Below are 12658 nucleotides of genomic sequence, written 5' to 3'. Positions count from 1 at the left end.
GAAAAATGTTCTACTCAATTCCCAAAAGAATAAAAAAAATATGCTTATATAAAAAAGTTACGATTTCACTTTAAGTTATCATAGTGTTTTTTCAAAACTTTCCTAAGAACTTGCTATCTAGACAGCTGAACTTCAGTGTCTACTGTTAATACAATGCAAAGCCTTATGGAATAATTATCTGTATTTCACCTACATATAATGTAAAATTAACTAATTAAATTTTTTAGATTGTCTCATTATTTGCATCAGTGCACCTGGCAAGAGAAAGCCAATGTAAGGGCTGAAGTAATTGTTACAAAGGCACACATATATCCATGATTAAAAAATAGTAATTCAAACCGGGAAGGGAAATAACATTTGATACTACACTTGATCTTAGCCAAAAGGCCGAGAAGCGATAACATTTGAAATGTAAATAAAGAAATATATCTAATAAAAAATTAAAAAAAAGAATTATCTATGAAACAACCAATATAAAGTAATTTAGAATGTTTTAATTAACTATAATTACTGATTTTTATACAACATTCAATAATAACAATGCATTCCAAATTTCATGTTATAATCAAGTATTTATAATTGAAGCACATAAAATTTTTGCCATCTTTTTACTCTCCTGTGAGTATGAAGATAAGTAACTGAAAATATTCCTACTATAAGCATAAAGACTGAGGATGGGCACGTTCTCAAAATTATTAATTGGAAATGATGTGCATGGATACAAGGGAAAAGGGACAATCCCATGTATAGAAACTATGATATTTCCTATCAGGTCTATATTAGTAACCTTAGATACCCTAAGTTCATACTGGTGAACTACAGAATGAAAGGAAAGCATCATTTTTAAAAAGTAAACCAACCTGATACTTTTTCACCGAGTTTATGTTTCAGGTGTGGCCACATTCCTTGCCATCCCAGTAATGGTTCTGACTGTCCTCTTGTGCTCATGCCTGTTGAAGTTCCATTGAACCATGTGCATCTAGGAACATTTCACACTCAAACTGAAAAACGCAGAGCTGTAATTTGTTTGAAAATAAAGAGATTCAATAGTAAGAGATGGAAAAAAAAAACAAAACAGAAAATCTTACTCAGACACAATACACTTCTTGAATGAACCTGCTGCCATCACACCTTGCAATGGACCAAACTACTAGATCCAACTATGAATTAAGAAAATAAATAAATCGAAAGTAGAGAAATATAGTAACAGATGAGATTGGGATGCTGTTAATAATGTAACAGCTGCAAGGGAATTATTCACAGTAAATGGCAAAGTTTCTTCAACAAATAAATTATAGAAATAAAGTCAGAATAATAAAACTTAAATATAAAACAAACAATTGTGCAAATTCTAACTGTGACAAAATGCATTCTTTGCAAAAACTAAATAGAATATACATATCAGCATTACTTATACTAGCCGAAGTGTATAAACATAGAAATAAACAAACATCCACAAATAGATCAATAAACAACATGTGTAAAAAATAATAATAATTCAATCAAAATTAAAAAAATTAATGTGGTCACTGTTTTTTTCTGTGATAATTGATGTTCTTTAGGTCCATCAAAAACAAAAGTAATGTTCTGATATGTTCTCTTTTAGTATATAATTCCAGCTAGTGAGATGGCTCAGCAATTTGATCTCTGGCTCTCACTGGTGATAAGAGAGACCCAACTATAGAGAGTTGTCCTCTGACCCACAGATCATATCATGACACTCACAAACTGCACACATATAAAATAAATAAGTGAGTAAAGGAATAAGTAATTTGGTAAATATAAAATTACATGTATTGAGAAAATTATAAGCAGGCAATTATAACTCAAATCTAATGATATTAGTTACTTTAAAAGTATCACCAAATTCCTCCTCTAAGAGTTCAGGGAGCCCTGTAAAATAGGAGATCAGAAGAGTATAGAACCCAGAGGTACTGGTGGACAGAAGGAGGACCATGCCCTCTATATCAACTGAGGAAAGGTCATGTGAACTGAGAATAAATCACAAAGAACCAGGTCTGCAAAGGTCTTAGAAAAAAAAGAATATATATATATATATATATATATATATATATATATATATATATATTAGGTTTTATCTTAGTATTGTTAAGTGTACAAATGAACAAATGAGCAGGTCCCCAATTTAGTGTCATGGGGTCTTTTTCTTCTGGTCATTTGCTTTGCCTTCAATGTGAAGGTTCCTGTTTTATCAATTTATATTTTATTTTCTTATATTTTGCTGTTATCTCTTAAATGGCTAACATTTCTAATGACAGAAACGGAGTGTGTCCTTATGTGAAAGTAGGTTGGACCTAACTGGGAAGTTTGGCGGGAGAAGAAATTGCCATCAAGGTATGTGAGAAATAGCCTCATCTTCAATTTTAAAAATTAAATAAGAAAATCAGAATAAAAAATTTCAACATCTGATTGACTGAAATTAGCATTAAAAATAGTGGCTGAATGTGTGAACTAACAAATACTCTGGCAGCATGCCTAGGCCCCAGTAGTGAGAAGTCTAGCAGACAAGAGATCTCAGCCCTAACCTAAAAGATATTTCACTGTATTACTTCTGGTAATGGAATTATACATTTTCCCCAAAGAAGTGTCCCTGGGTATTTCAATGACATTGCAGGGTAGGTCAACACCAACTAAACTTCATGAGATTCAAGTGTTTTTTGCTTTATTTTGGTGTGTGTGTGGTGTGTGTTGGGGTGGTGGCATATCTATTGGTCTTTGCTTGTTGGTTTTGAGAAAGAGAAAAGAGAGAAAGAAAGAAAGAAGGAAAGAAAGAAAGAAAGAAAGAAAGAAAGAAAGAAAGAAAGAAAGAAAGAAAGGAAGAAGAAAGAGTAGGGAGGGAAAGGAGGGGGAAATGGGAAGAAAAAAGAAAGAAAGCAAATATGATGTTGAGTAGGTAAAAATGTTGGGAGGGTCTGAGAGGAGTTGGGAGAGGGGAAAACATGCTTACATGCTTAATAGATATTGTAAATCAATCAACCAACAAATCTGCTCTGATAAAATAATAGAGGATTTGCTTAGCTTTTTGTATATTTGAGTTTGTGTATGTGTAGGGAGTACAAATGTATCTGCAATAGAATGTGGATGCAGTGCTGGTATGTATATGTGCTTGAGTGTAATTGTACTTGTACGTGTATGTGCGTGCGTGCGTGTGTGTGTGTGTGTGTGTGTGTGTGTGTTTGTGTGTGTGGTTTAGCACAGGTCAGTCTCAGTTATAATTTCTGAGGAGTAATACACCATCTTCTTTTGTTCTTGAGACAGGATTTGTCACTTCTTGAAACACTTTCACTATGCTAGGCTGTGTTGCCAGTGAGCCTCAGGGATAAATCAGTCTCCCCCTCCCCAGAATTTTCACTACAAGTACCCACGCTCACAACTTTCTTTTCTAGCATGTGTTTTATGAATCTGATTCATGTTCTTAAGCTCCTGCCAATCACTTTATCATCTGAGCCAAATCTCCGGCTCCAATATCTGAGTATAAATAACAAATAAGATTGTTATATAAGCCACATACATATGACATGACTCTCAATTGAATACATTATAAATTTACAGAAACTAAAGGTCAAATGCTAACCATGATTCACTGGAAAAATACCTCATTTCAAATGTTACAATTATTCCCCAAAACTCAAATAAAAACAGTGATCACATTTAATTAAAAAAAGTTAATTCATTGCCCCACAAAGGTGCTATGCATACTAGGAACACTGAATATTAAGGTGTATAATGTTGAGTTCAATGTCAAGTGCCTAGAATATGAGCATTCAAGTAGATGAGGAAGAACATTAGTTGAGCCAAGTAACATGAAGCAACTTAGGAAAGAAAGCAAGACTCAAATTTCAAAAATAGATCAAAATTTTGCTGATCAACCAATTAGAAACAAGGACAACAATACAAAGGATCAACAACATTAAGAGCTGACTCTTTGAGAAAACCAACAAGATAAACAAACCCTTAGCAAAACTAATTAAAGTTTGCCTCATGGCAACTTGGAATGTAGAAGAAATATTTTTTATTAATACCTAAAGTAATTCACATTTTTTAAAGTCTAAATTATTTAATCAAGTTAAATCATCAAAAGTAAGCATGGCTTAGTAAGTGAAAGCAGTGGAGAAAGTTATCATAAACACTTTAACATTAAAACAGAGAATCCCTGAAAGAATTCTAGGAAAACACAAGCAAACAGTTGAAGGAATTAAAAATAGAAATAGAAGCAATAAAGAAAGGACACAGGGAAACAACCCTGGATATAGAAAAACAAAGAAGAGACAAGGAGCCGTAGATACAAGTGTCACCAACAGAATACAAGAGATAGGAGAATTTCAGTAGCACAAGATTCCATAGAAATCATTGACACAACTGTCAAAGATAATGTAAAACGGAAAAGGCTACTGGTCCAAAATATAAAGGAAATCCAGGACTCAAAGAGAAGATCAAACCTAAGGATAATAGGTATAGAAGAGAGTGAAGACTCCCAGCTCAATGAGCAGTAAATATCTTCAAGAAAGTCATAGAAGAAAACGTCCTTAACCTAAAAAAGAGATGCCCATAAACATACAAGAAGCCTACAGAACTCCAAATAGATTGGACCAGAAAAGAAACACCTCCCGTCACATAATAGTCAAAACACCAAACGCACAAAATAAAGAAAGAATATTAAAAGCAGTAAGGGAAAAAGGTCAAGTAACATATAAAGGCAGACCATCAGAATCACACCAGAATTCTCACCAGAGATTAAGAAAGCCAGAAGATCCTGGACAGATGTCATACAGACCCTAAGAGAACACAAATCCCAGCCCAGATTACTGTATCCTGCAAAACTCCATCAGTTAACATAGATGGAGAAACCATGATATTCCATTACAAAACGAAATTTACACAATATCTTTCTACAAATCCAGTGCTACAAAGGATAATAAACAGTAAAGCCCAACATAAGAAGGCAAGCTACACCCTAGAAAAAGCAAGAAACTAAATGTCTTGGCAACAAAACAAAGAGAAGAAAAGCACACAAACATAATTTCACATCCAAATATGAATATAACAGGAAGCAATAATCACTATTCCTTATATCTATCAAAATCAGTGGTCTCAAGTCCCCAATAAAAAGACATAGATTAACAAACTGGATATGCAAAGAGGACTCTGTATTCTGCTGCCTACAAGAAACACACATCACAGACAAGGACAGACACTACCTCAGAGTGAAAGGCTGGAAAAGAACTTTCCAAGCAAATGGTCGGAAGAAGCCAGCTGGAGTAGCCATTCTAATATCGAATAAAATTGATTTTCAACTAAAAGTCATCAAAAAACATAAGGAAGGACACTTCATTTTCATCAAAGAAAAAATCCACCAAAATGAACTCTCAATCCTAAATATCTATGGTCCAAGTACAAGGGCACCTACATACATAAAAGAAACCTTACTAAAGCTCAAAGTACACATTGCAACTCACACAATCATAGTAGCAGATTTCAATACCCCACTCTCATCAATGAACAGATCGTGGAAACAGAAATTAAACAGAGATATAGACAGACTAAGAGAAGTCATGAACCAAATGAACTTAACAGATATTTATAGAACATTCTATCCTAAAGAAAAAGGATATATATTCTTCTCACCTCCTCATGGGACTTTCTCCAAAATTGACCATATAATTGGTGGTAAAACAGGCCTCAACAGATACAGAAAGATAGAAATAAGTCCATGCATCCCATCAGACCACCATGGGCTAAGATGGTCTTCAATAACAATAAGGGAAGAATGCCCACATATACGTGGAAATTGAACAATGCTCTACTCAATGATAACCTGGTAAAGGAAGAAATAAAGACAGAAATTAAAGACTTCTTAAAATTTACTGAAAATGAAGGATCAACATACCCAAACTTAAGGGACACAACGAAAGCTGTGCTAAGAGGAAAACTCATAGCTCTGAGTGCCTGTAGAAAGAAACAGGAGAGAGGATATGTTATCAGCTTGACAGCACACCTAAAAGCTCTAGAACATAAAGAAGCAAGTGCACCCAGGAGGAATAGAAGGCAGGAAATAATCAAATTCAGAGCTGAAAACAACCATGTAGAAACAAAAAGGACAATACAAAGAATCAACAGAACCAAAACTTGGTTCTTTGAGAAAATAAACAAGATAGATAAACCCTTAGCCAGACTAATGAGAGAACGCAGAGAGTGTGTACAAATTAACAAAATCAGAAACGAAAAAGGAGACATAATACAGAATCAGAGGAAATTCAAAATTTCATTGGATCCTACTACAAGAGCCTATATTCAACAAAACTTGAAAATCTTCAGGAAATGGACAATTTCCTAGACAGATACCAGGTACCGAAGTTAAATCAGGAACAGATAAACCATTTAAACAACCCCAGAACTCCTAACAATATAGAAGCAGTCATTAAAGGTCTCCCAACCAAAAAGAGCCCAGGTCCAGACGGGTTTATTGAAGAATTCTATCAGACCTTCATAGAAGACCTCATACCAATATTATCCAAACTAATAACACAAAATTGAAACAGATGGAGCACTACTGAATTCTTTCTATGAAGCCACAATTACTCTTATAACTAAACCACAAAAAGACCCAACAAAGAAAGAGAACTTCACACCAATTTCCCTTATGAATATCGAAGTAAAATTACTCAATAAAATTCTGGCACACTGAATCCAAGAGCACATCAAAACAATCATCCCCCATGATCAAGTAGGCTTCATCCCAGGCATGCAGGGATGGTTTAATATACAGAAAACCATCACCGTGATCCATTATATAAACAAACTGAAAGAACAAAACCATAAGATCATTTCATTAGATGCTGAGAAAGCATTTGACAAAATTCAGCACCCCTTCATGATAAAAGTCCTAGAAAGAATAGGAATTCAAGGCCCATACCTGAACATAGTAAAAGCCATATACAGCAAACCAGTTGCCAACATTAAACTAAATGGAGAGAAACTTGAAGCAATCCCACTAAATTCAGGGACTAGACAAGGCTGCCCACTCTCTCCCTACGTATTCAATATAGTTCTTGATGTTCTATCCAGAGCAGTCAGACAAGAAAAGGAGACAAAGGGGATACAGATTGGAAAAGAAGAAGTCAAAATATCACTATTTGAAGATATATGATAGTATATTTAAGTGATCCCAAAAGTTCCATCAGAGAACTATTAAAGCTGATAAACAACTTCAGCAAAATGGCTGCGTATAAAATGACTCAAATAAATCAGTAGCCTTCTTCTACCCTAAAGAGAAACAAGCCGAGAAAGAAATTAGGGAAACAACACCCTTCATAATAGTCCCAAATAATATAAAATACCTCGGTGTGACTTTAACCATGCAAGTAAAAGATCTGTACAATAAGAATTTCAATCTTCTGAAGAAAGAAACTGAAGAAAACCTCAGAAGATGGAAAGGTCTCTCATGCTAATGGATTGGCAGGATTATTATAGTAAAAATGGCTATTTTACCAAAAGCGATCTACAGATTCAATGCAATCCCCATTAAAATATCAATCCAATTCTTCAAAGAGTTAGACAGAACAATTTGCAAATTCATCTCGAATAACAAAAAAAAAACAGGATGGCTAAAACTATCCTCAACAATGAAAGGACTCTGGGGGGAATTACTATCCCTGAACTCAAGCAGTATTACAGAGCAATAGTGATAAAAACTGCACGGTATTGGTACAGAGAGAGATAGAGAAGTGGAATAGAATGGAAGACTCAGAAATGAACCCACACACCTAGGGTCACTTGATTTTTGACAAAGGAGCCAAAGCCATCCAATGGAAAAAAGATAGCATTTTCAGCAAATGGTGCTGGTTCAACTGGAGGACAACATGTAGAAGAATGCAGATTGATCCATGCTTATCACCCTACAAAGCTTAAGTCCAAGTGGATCAAGGACCTCCACATCAAACCAGATACACTCAAACTAATAGAAGAAAAATTGGGGAAGCATCTCGAACACATGGGCACTGGAGAAAATTTCCTGAACAAAACACCAATGGCTTATGCTCTAAGATCAAGAATCGACAAATGAGATCTCATAAGACTGCTAAGCTTCTGTAAGGCAAAGGACACTGTGGTTAGGACAAAATGGCAACCAACAGATTGGGAAAAAATATTTTCCAATCCTACAACAGATAGAGGGCTAATATCCAAAATATACAAAGAACTCAAGAAGTTAGACCGCAGGGAGACAAATAACCCTATTAAAAAATGGGGTTCAGAGCTAAACAAAGAATTCACAGCTGAGGAATGCCAAATGACTGAGAAACACCTAAAGAAATGTTCAGTATCTTTAGTCATAAGGGAACTACAAATCAAAACAACCCTGAGATTTCACCTTACACAAGTGAGAATGGCTAAGATCAAAAAATCAGGTGACAGCAAATGCTGGCGAGGATGTGGAGAAAGAGGAACACTCCTCCATTGTTGGTGGGATTGCAGACTGGTAAAACCATTCTGGAAATCAGTCTGGAGGTTCCTCAGAAAATTGGACATTGAAGTACCTGAGGATCCAGTTATACCTCTCTTGGGCATATACCCAAAAGATGCCCCCAAAATATAACAAAGACACATGTTCCCCTATGTTCATAGTAGCCTTATTTATAAAAGGTGGAAAGAACCCAGATGCCCTTCAACAGAGGAATGGATACAGAAAATGTGGTACATCTACACAATGGAATAATACTCAGCTGTCAAAACAATGACTTTATGAAATTCATAGGCAAATGGATGGTACTGGAAAATATCATCCTGAGTGAGGTAACACAATCACAGAAAATCACACATGGTATGCACTCATTGATAAGTGGCTATTAGCCCAAAAGCTTTAATTACCCTAGATGCACAGAACACATGAAACTCAAGAAGAAAGACCAAAATGCGAATTCTTCACTCCTTTAAAAGGGGAACAAGAATACCCTTGGCAGGGAATAGGGAGGAAAAGTTTAGAACAGAGGTAGAAGGAACACCCATTCAGAGACTGCCCCACATGTGGCCCATACATATACAGGCACCCAATTAGTTAAGATGGATGAAGCAAAGAAATGCAGGTTTACAGGAACCAGATGTAGATCTCTCCTGAGAGACACAGCCAGAATACAGCAAATACATAGGCAAATGCCAACAGCAAACCACTGAACTGAGAATGCGACCCCTGTTGAAGGAATCAGAGAAAGGACTAGAAGAGATTGAATGATCTCGAGACCCCATATGAACAACAATGACAAGCAACCAGAACTTCCAGGGACTAAGCCACTACCCAAAGACTATTCATGGACTGACCCTGGGCTCCAACCTCATAGGTAGCAATGAATAGCCTAGTAAGAGCACCAGGGAAGGGGAAGCCCTTAGTCTTGCCAAGACTGAACCCCCAGTGAATGTGATTGTTGGTGGGAGGGTGGTAATGGGGGAGTATGGGGAGGGCAACACCCATATAGAAGGGGAGAGGGAAGGGTTAGGGGTATGTTGGCCTGGAAACCGAGAAGGGGAAAAACAATCGAAATGTAAATAAGAAATACTCAATTTAATAATGATAAAAAAATGAAAAAATAAAACAGAGATTGCACCTTATAGTGTGTACCTATGCTGTGAGCAGAGCATTTTCTCTGGATACACACCCGGTCAGCAAACATCCCATTTGCAGCTCAACTCCTCATGTATAACTGTGTTCCCCAGAACTCCTGGATACTGATACTTCACTAAGTCAAAGACCTGCACTCCTTCTGGTTTGCACCTGTGTAGGGAGCAGAGCTTCTGTTCTGGATCCCCACCGTCTCAGCACACATTCCAGTAGCAGTTCAACCACCCAGGAATTCTGACACATCCAGGATCACAGAACAGGAATACAGGAGGACAGGCTCCAGTCAGATAGAGCAAGGCCATTTAACTCCAAAGATAACCAGATTCTGATAAACAAGCACAAGAATATAAGCTAAATAAACCAACACTACTTGGCAACATGAGAACCCAGTTCTCCCAACACATACTGCAAGCCAACACATACCCAAACACATGTGTAAAACAAGATTCAGATCTATATTTTCATCTCATAAAGGTGATAGAGGACTTTAAGAAGGACATAAATAAGTGAGCCCGTGGGCAGCACCCCGTGAGCGAACTTGAGCCTCAGGACCACAGGTAAGACCAACTTTTCTGCTGCAAGAAAGCAGCCTGGTGAGCTCGGGACACACGGAGGCAGAATTCCTCTAGGACTGTGCACGTCCTGTGGTTACTGGAAGTCCCACACCCGCGGATCCCGGCCTGCAGCAGCTCTCTGCTCCCAGACCCTGTGAGAGAGAGACCCAACCGCCTGGTCAGGTGGGCACAACTGAGGCTGCAGAGCTGAAGAGACCACCAACACTGCCCACCCCTGCCCACATCCCTGGCCCAAGAGGAAACTGTATAAGGCCTCTGGGTTCCCGTAGGGGAGGGCCCAGGAGCGGCAGGACTCCTGCCTGAGACACTGCCAGAACCTGAAGGAAACAGACCGGATAAACAGTTCTCTGCACCCAAATCCCATGGAGGGAGAGCTAAACCTTCAGAGAGGCAGACAAGCCTGGGAAACCAGAAGAAACTGCTCTCTGCACACACATCTCAGACGCCAGAGGAAAACACAAAAGGCCATCTGGAACCCTGGTGCACTAAAGCTCCCGGAAGGGGCGGCGCATATCTTCCTGGTTGCTGCCGCTGCAGAGAGCCCGTGGGCAGCACCCCGCGAGCGAACTTGAGCCACGGGACCACAGGTAAGACCAACTTTTCTGCTGAGAGAAAGCTGCCTGGTGAGCTCGGGAAACACGGAGGCAGAATTCCTCTAGGACCAGGCACGTCCTGTGTTTACCGGAAGTCCCACACCCGCGGATCCCGGCCTGCAGCAGCTCTCTGATCCCAGACCCCGTGAGAGAGAGAGACCCAACCGCCTGGTCAGGTGGGCACTCCTGAGGCTGCAGAGCGGAAGAGACCACCAACACTGCCCACCCCTGCCCAGATCCCTGGCCCAAGAGGAAACTGTATAAGGCCTCTGGGCTCCCGTGGGGGAGGGCCCAGGAGCGGCAGGACCCCTGCCTGAGACACAGCCAGAAGCTGAAGGAAACAGACCGGATAAACAGTTCTCTGCACCCAAATCCCATGGGAGGGAGAGCTAAACGTTCAGAGAGGCAGACAAGCCTGGGAAACCAGAAGAAACTGCTCTCTGCACACACATCTCGGATGCCAGAGGAAAACACCAAAGGCCATCTGGAACCCTGATGCACTGAAGCTCCCGGAAGGGGAGGCACAGGTATTCCTGGTTGCTGCCGCCACAGAGAGCCCATGGGCAGCACCCCACGAGCGAACTTGAGCCTCAGGACCACAGGTAAGACCAACTTTTCTGCTGCAAGTGACCTGCCTGGTGAACTCAAGACACAGGCCCACAGGAATAGCTGAAGACCTGTAGAGAGGAAAAACTACACGCCCGAAAGCAGAACACTCTGTCCCCATAACTGACTGAAAGAGAGGAAAACAGGTCTACAGCACTCCTGACACACAGACTTATAGGACAGTCTAGCCACTGTCAGAAATAGCAGAACAATGTAACACTAGAGATAATCTGAGGGCGAGAGGCAAGCGCAGGAACCCAAGAAACAGAAACCAAGACGACATGGCATCATCGGAGCCCAATTCTCCCACCAAAACAAACATGGAATATCCAAACACACCAGAAAAGCAAGATCTAGTTTCAAAATCATATTTGATCATGATGCTGGAGGACTTCAAGAAAGACGGGAAGAACTCCCTTAGAGAACAAGTAGAAGCCTACAGAGAGGAATCGCAAAAATCCCTGAAAGAATTCCAGGAAATCGTAAATAAACAAGTAGAAGCCCATAGAGAGGAGTCACAAAAATCCCTGAAAGAATTCCAGGAAAACACAATCAAACAGTTGAAGGAATTAAAAATGGAAATAGAAGCAATCAAGAAAGAACACATGGAAACAACCCTGGATATAGAAAACCAAAAGAAGAGACAAGGAGCTGTAGATACAAACTTCACCAACAGAATAAAAGAGATGGAAGAGAGAATCTCAGGAGCAGAAGATTCCATAGAAATCATTGACTCAACTGTCAAAGATAATGTAAAGCAGAAAAAGCTACTGGTCCAAAACATACAGAAAATCCAGGACTCAATGAGAAGATCTAACCTAAGGATAATAGGTATAGAAGAGAGTGAAGACTCCCAGCTCAAAGGACCAGTAAATATCTTCAACAAAATCATAGAAGAAAACTTCCCTAACCTAAAAAAAGAGATACCCATAGGCATACAAGAAGCCTACAGAACTCCAAATAGATTGGACCAGACAAGAAACACCTCTCATCACATAATTGTCAAAACACCAAACGCACAAAATAAAGAAAGAATATTAAAAACAGTAAGGGAAAAAGGTCAAGTAACATATAAAGGCAGACCTATCAGAATCACACCAGACTTCTCGCCAGAAACTATGAAGGCCAGAAGATCCTGGACTGATGTCAGACAGACCCTAAGAGAACACAAATGCCAGCCCATGTTACTGTTTCCTGCAAAACTCTCAATTAACATAGATAGAGAAACCAAGATATTCCATGACAAAACCAAA

The 12658-nt window shown here is 38.9% G+C and overlaps 1 pseudogene; it reads right to left on the bottom strand.

Annotated features, from left to right (window-relative positions):
- Positions 1-223: 223 nt before the first annotated feature.
- Positions 224-399, bottom strand: LOC148005714 (U2 spliceosomal RNA; annotated as a pseudogene).
- Positions 400-12658: the final 12259 nt, after the last annotated feature.

This window comes from Rattus norvegicus, chromosome 5 (genome assembly GCF_021556685.1).
Source record: "Rattus norvegicus strain SHRSP/BbbUtx chromosome 5, alternate assembly SHRSP_T2T, whole genome shotgun sequence".
NCBI lineage: Eukaryota > Metazoa > Chordata > Mammalia > Rodentia > Muridae > Rattus > Rattus norvegicus.
Note: the sequence above shows the minus strand (reverse complement) of the source record. Positions and strands in the feature narration are given on the sequence as shown.